At 39.5% G+C, this 7,413-nt stretch overlaps 1 protein-coding gene across 4 annotated transcripts in view; it reads left to right on the plus strand.

The window, feature by feature from the left end:
* Window positions 1–257: 257 nt before the first annotated feature.
* Uro (Urate oxidase) overlaps window positions 258–7,413 on the plus strand; it is a 35,083-nt gene continuing 27,927 nt past the window's right edge. Inside the window, exon 1 of one of the 4 annotated variants that reach the window (XM_076200625.1) lies at window positions 258–407. The gene's annotated coding sequence lies outside the window, so the exon portion shown is untranslated. Of the gene's footprint in view, window positions 408–3,308; window positions 3,478–7,413 lie in introns of those variants that run through there. The other 3 variants (XM_076200626.1, XM_076200627.1, XM_076200628.1) reach the window with 3 other exon arrangements.

Genomic DNA, 7,413 nt, shown 5'->3' on the forward strand with positions numbered 1-7,413 from the left:
GCAGATCGAACACAGCACGAGTATACACATTCGCCAACTTCGCCGAAAATAATGAGATGCAGCGCAGCCTACACGTCGGCAGGAAATCTCTCGGTTAAAGAAATTAACATTCGAGATAGATATAACTCAGTGAACAATTAATTTCTTTTTTCACAGAATTAGATAAAATGGCTTGGTGGCAACTGGGTTACAAAAAATGTCGAAACTCAAGGACATCCACACCCCTCGCATGAACCAATCACAAGCCTCGGTTCACCAGTGTTGCCTTCTCCTGTCTTCCTCTACTCTGGAACGTAGGTTATATGGGTGTAGTTCTCATTCGGAACCAGAGACGTCGAGACATCCGTGAGGCTGGTAATAAAACCATTCGAACATCAAACCAATAGTCATTCCTGGCATCTCACAGAGTAAGTTGCAGCTTGATTGTGTCTACGTGCACGCATGCACATATGCGCGCGTGCGCACTCACACGCAGAATAAGGACATAGCGTTGGAGCCATTTGTGAATTTGTAACCAAGTATCGGAGAGCGAGAAATAAGACAGTGCGAACGCTACTCCTTTTCTGTATATTACAATTATGTAACTACAATTAGCTAGATAGGTAAATACACACACACACATTGTGCATGCATACTTCTAATAATTATCTATCTTTAGAGTCTAAAGATAGATAACCTTTAGAAGTTTAGACCAAGAATTTAAGCGAAAAGAAACAGAAAACGAGCACTAAATTGAAAACAATCTAGAAAGCGTTCGCAGACCTTGACAAGTGTTACCTACACATCAGTTTCACACGGTATATAAATACCTTCACACGCACGCGAACATTCATACACGGACTAATTTACATTCTTAATAAATGAGAGAAAATGGAGGTTCCGACTGTTTCAGAGCAGATGTAAATTTGAACTAAGAAATAATGAAAACAAAACAAAACAAACAAACGAGAAACTGATTGACACTTTTTGTTTGTTTATTTATTTATTTATATATTTATGTATTTTGTTACCTTTTTTACGTTGGTCTCGACAGCAGTAAGCTGTCTTGGAATCAGTGATGTTATGTCATATCTGTAAACGGCGAAGGTCCTTCTTGTATAATTTTGTCTGCTACCATACGCCGGTATGATAAGAATACTAAAAATTTATATCTTAGTCTTGAATATGCTTCTTGTCTGAAACCCGTGTCAATAAGATGTAAGTAAAATTGAAGGCATCTAAAGATACACACAGGTTTCCTCAACTGCGAAGAGACGAAACTCGTTAGTGGTTCTAGACGTCCTTGATAGAATTGAGAGACTCATGAGTGATTCTCTCTCTCTCTCTCTCTCTCTCTCTCTCTCTCTCTCTCTCTCTCTCTCTCTCTCTCTCTCTCTCTCTCTCTCTCTCTCTCTCTCTCTCTCTCTCTCTCTCTCTCTCTCTCTCTCTCTCTCTCTCTCATATGCTGTAATGTGCTGGCAATCAGTTGGGGAATTCAAGGTTCGAGCGCAATAGATGAATTAATTTTTCTGAACCACCCATCCCCTCTTAGAAATGGTTTCGTAAATCATTCCAGTCGGTTCCACTGTAGTAATAGTAATGTTTTGGTTGAAAGACGAGTTTAAAGAGTGGATTTCCGACGATTTCCGAAGATTCCCGAGACGCGCAGCCAATCAATCAATCAATGGACGAAACGTCACAGTAGTCAAGCATCGTATCTAAACAATAGCCCCTTAGAAGTGATTATTGAGTACACACTCGCGGTTTCTATTGTAAAATGCCGCAGAATTGAACTGAGTCTGAAGAGGAGGAGCTAGACTGTGAAGCTCGTCCATTATCCGTCCATCCACATATGTTTAAGCCCATAATATGACACCAAACGTCAAAAGATGATTAGGAAATGACTGAACATTCTGAAGTTGACCTTTTTGACGACGATGACGAAAATGGGAAGTCCGACTATAGTAGTAGGAAAGTGGAGAGGAACAGGCTTAGGAAGAGGAAAATCAGGGATACACGACAGAAAGAATAGGAAATACTGACTGGGATAGGTTAGGCCAAGGCGAAACTAGATAATCTTATTCTTAGTATAGGCTGTCATGCACATTTCGTGAATCTGCACAGATTATAACTACTTGTTAAAATGCGCAGGACCAATAAAGAATTTTATTTATTTATTGGTTAGTCATTAGATAACAAATCCATTAGACATGTACACATGAACCTAACTTTACATTTTTACGAATCTTCATAATGTGTGCATGCCAAATGGATTCGCTATCTGTGTATCCAATTATGAATTCATTATTGGTACTGCACATTTTATGGATATTCATAATCTGTGCAGCTTCTTAATATCTGGGTTGCATAGGCTACCTAAGCCTATAGTCTATTGGGTGGGGATGTTCTCGCATGAACGAGACCATGAAAGACAAAAAAAAAAAAAAGTAGATCTATGCTACCCCGGCAATAAATTGTGAAAGCTACGATTTTTTATGGAGCCCTATTATATCCAAAAAGAGACAACTTGCATGAACGTATGTAGCTGAAATTGGCATACAATCTAATAAACAAATATAGAAATACGCTGTATGAAATTGCGAGGATGGTACAACAAAGCACACAACACGCATTTCCATTCCTCAAAGATAGAAACCTTTGGATATTTTTGACAAAATACCAATAATATGTATGGGCGTGCTGCATCCAAATCATAGTAGATACAACAAGAGTGAATGAAAATAAAGACTGAGCTAAGTTTTGTTAGCAGACTGATTGGTGGAATATTTTCGCTAGTGAAAGCGGTGTGTTGATTAAGCAGCGGGAGTTTTCTTTCTGTCTTTCTGTTGTTCTTCGTAGTGCCTAGTAACCATTCGTTAGGAAAGATGTTCAATTCCCTCAATAAACGCTTTCAATTATTATTTATTTATTTAATTTATTTTATTATTATTGTTATTGTTACCATCATCATCATCATTATTATTATTATTATTATTATTATTATTATTATTATTATTATTATTATTATTATTATTATTATTATTATTATTATTATTATTATTATTATTATTATTATTATTATTATTATATTTTTTCTAATCAGCACCGAATTCTCTCTATTGCTGTTTTTGTAACTTGCGCTAAACGTGCAATATGGGCACGTGACCTATGACGTCACATCAATCCCGTGAATACAGTGCGTCTTGGAATAATAATAATAATATATAAGTAAAACAGTCAAGGTTTGCAGGGATGCATTTTGAAAGCGACAAATCATCCACTGAATTGCAATTCTTAGATACAATAACGGGGAACCAAATGTATCTCACAGTTGTACATGATTTTTGGTGAGGTAGATTTCACATTTTCCAACGTGTCTCGGGAGGCTGCGTGAGAACGCGGGGAGTGGGAAAAGACGTCTGGGCAGTTGTGGACTCCCCGGGCAACGCTCTCGCGTGGACGCAGTCAGGTAAGCACGAACGTAGGTAGCAGGTGAGTGTAAGTTACACCGTGTATAGTGAAACAAGTTTCTTCTATTACAAGTGTTTCTCCTCTGCTGTTACGCATCTGTATAACGCATGGTGTGACGATACGGGAGTGAGGAATTAGAATGTGGTTGAAAATAGGATGATTAAATTTTTATTCATGCATCATATCAGTAGTGCACGTTCCTGTGTGACATTTTCCATCGATTACGTCAGAGGTTCTCAAAGTGGGGGTCCCGATCTCCAGAGGGGTCGCGAAATAATTTTGAGGGGTTGCGATCGAGATCGAGATCCATACAAGCTTACATGCATATATACATACATACGTGCGCACGTACATAGGCCATACATAGACAGGCAAGCAGAGACACTGAGACAAGGAAATGCGTAATAGTGATTGTCAGAAATTCGTTGTTGTTGGGGAAGTGGGTCGCGACTCTATCGAAGTAATTTGTAGGGGTTGCAGCCAAAAAAAGTTTGAAAACCACTGGATTACGTCACTAAAAGGATCTTATTTTGGAGACAATCAGGTGATTTTGCAGAGGATCCTTCAAGGATACATAGAATTAGGACGGACATATTGAGTAGGATGGTAATCGTATATTGTTTTATGCGTCGAGCACAAATGATCTCTAAAGGTATATTTTACTCGCTCATCGATATTCCCTCATCATTCATGGGCCACAGATAATCGTCAATTTCAAGAGCACGAGCTGGATAGTACGGGTCTAGCAACGCTTTTACCTAATACAATAATAGATATGATACGCGTCACCCACCATTGGCTGTGGTAAGATAATATATAATCAGCGAACTAAACGTACCTGAAGGTCCCTCAGGGATATACAAAATTAGAGAGGCATCTTGAGTAGCCTAGTTTAATCCAATATGGCGTTTTGTGTCGAGTTTGAACGCCGTAGGATTAAGTACAGTAAAAATGATCTTGTAGGCTCTACATCAGCGTTTCTCGACCTATTTACTCTTGCGTTATCTTAAGATAAATTGCATGTCTCAAGGAACTCCTGGGAAAAAAACATATACCATATCTTTCCCATTTTATTTTCATCGTAATAATAAGTTAGATAGGATGATGTCTATATCACAATAACCAAGAATATGTGGGTGTTTAATTATATTACGCATATGAAATTAAAAAAAAAAAAAAAGTCAAAAATGCATTAGCTCATCTTACTTGTTCTCGCGGAACCCTTAGGGACCTTTTGCGGAACCTTAGGGTTCCGGGGGGACCTTGGTTGAGAAACGCTGCTCTACAGGGATTAGAAGACAAGACGATGAGTGTGGAAATTCTCTTTTCGAAGAATCACACGTCATCGGAGCTCTTGCGTGCCTAGGCGCCGCCCTTGGGCAAAGTTCTTAGTGACCCCCCCCCCCGCCTCCCCATCACCACTTCCCATCTTCATTCCTTACTGCCTATTATAGCTATTGGCTTGCGAAATAATTAAACACATTTAATTTTTTTTTATTTATTGTCCCTGTTGCAGAATGGACAAGGAAAAAAAAAGCTCATATTCTGTTGATTCCAACACAAAATTCATACATTACGGTAAAATATTCAGGGCTCCTTTTGACATTTTTTATTACAATTATTTTGTCAGCCTTGTGGGCGGCATGTCCAGGTAAGATTTGCCCCCCCCCACACTAAATGTGCCGCCCCAGGGCATGTGCCCCCCCCCCCCCCAGGGGAGGCTATGCAAATCCATTCAGGGGAAAAATAATTATTCGCCCTACAAGTTGGCAACGTGCGGTGTTGCCACCTTGGGGTGCTTTATGGGAAATTGTCTTACGTTTTGTGCATGGCTATACATAAACACGTGCAAGTTAAATATAACACATTCAAAAATTAAACCATGTGTGTGTGTGTGCATATCATAAAACCCACTGTAGGAGAATAAAAACACTTGAAAAATAAAGTGTTTCTTTTCCCAGACAGTGCACATACATACACACACACACGAATCTAGGATATTTAGGCCACGAATCTGCAACCTAGGACATTTGGGCCACGAGGGCGACCTGGGGTGGATATTTGGGCCACAAACTATTTTTTTGTTCCCTTTCAATATATTACTAAATATTTTATATAAATTTGTTATTTTTTGTGTTTTATTACTGTTTTTTTTTTGTATTTTATGCCTTTTTGCAAGTACTCTGTCATGAAGTGTTTAGCTCTAGTTTATCGACCGTCCCAACCAGATCCTCTCACCTAACCTAACCTAACCACTTTTTATCCCATGTCCCAAATATCTTAGTCACCATGGCCCAAATGTCCTAGGTTGCAGTTTCGTGGCCCAAATATCCATTCACACACACACACACACACACACACACACACACACACACACACACACACACACACACACACACACACACACACACACACACACACACCTCATGGCGCTGTGGTTAGAGCTTGGCCTGCCATACGGAGGTCCGGGTTCGACCCTAGTTGGGGTGTGTGTGTGCAAGGTCACTAAATTACTCAGAAGAGAATTTGTAGAACGAGATAGACTTAGATAAAGGACAAACAAGGATCTACCAAATGAACAGAAGATTATGAACCAAGATAGAAAGAGAAGAGAGATTGTGGGAAAGATTAAAGAGGATGAAAACAAACAGAAGAGAAGTGTCCAAAGAATATACGTGTATTGGGGTGGCTAATGAGTGCGCAAAAAGGGCAATGTTATATTTAGATACACACAAACTTATACAATCACAATTGCGTGCACCTGCCTACAAGGCTGCTTAGAGACTGACGCCACGCTCTCCAATTAGCGCCAAAACAAAAGGCGCGCATCGCATCAGCGATATCTTACATAATTACAAAATACATTTTATTACATAATAGCATAATATAAATGATACAATAAATAACAAAGAAACAAAATACAATTCTCCACACCAACACATACGGAGGTACAGAAAGAATGCAGACAGGATAATAACCAAGGAAAAGATGTAGCGAGGAAGGAAATAAAATATAGAGACATTGCTAGGAATGTTAAAACCAACCTAAGTATCCTTTTTAATATGTACAGTGCAAAACTAGAAATACATCCACATTGTTTGCGGATAGGGAAAAACAAGAGACAATGATAAAGAGAAGGAAGAAATGGTAGCTGATTTCTGTAGCATTCCAGGCAACCAGAAGGAAATATACCTGACTCGAAGAAAAGCCATTCACCATATTTATAGAAACAATTTAACGCACCATTAGGAAAATGATAAAAAAAAACCCTGAAGAGGAGTATATCTCTTGGTGGAGATAGTTTACATTTCGGGTAATTAATGAAGCTGAAGAACAAGACGGCTGAAGTGTTATCTTTTTTATTCAAACCGTCAGTACTCGTAGAGTACCTGGGACTGGAAACTGGCGAACATTAAACCCCAGTCACACTAAACTTATGACCTGATTCCGACCACTACCATCGACGGTGGCACGTTTCTCTCATGTTTAGCGCCAGGTGGCTGTTTCATATTCATCTTCATGACGAGGAGGAGGGGGAGATTCAATCCAATTGTATTATTGCCTTAAATTCTTTTTATAAACAGAGGAACAGCTCAAATCAGTCAGGTCGTGAGCTTGGTGCGACTCGCTCCTTACCGCGATATTTGAAGAAGGGGACACGATTGCTCATGGAAGCTACAGACCAGTTACCCTCACTAGTGTTATTTGTAAAACAATAGACTAGTAAGAGAGAGTTCGGCCTATTTCCAGTAGACTTCTGTGAGTAAAACATAATTCACAAACGCGCATGCGCGCGCGGCTTCCTGGTGCAATGGTTAGCGCTTTAGGGGGTTCCACGCTTGAGGTCCCAAGTTCGATACCTTAAACCGTTACTGTTCCTTTTGAGCAAGAGTCATGCGTGTAAGGTCACTGCATTTTTCACAGATCGGGCCCATTTGAGCTTTGAACTCTCATAACGGGGGA

Source organism: Oratosquilla oratoria, chromosome 17, assembly GCF_046742065.1.
Source record: "Oratosquilla oratoria isolate Oo_2021 chromosome 17, ASM4674206v1, whole genome shotgun sequence".
Classification (NCBI taxonomy): Eukaryota; Metazoa; Arthropoda; class Malacostraca; order Stomatopoda; family Squillidae; genus Oratosquilla; species Oratosquilla oratoria.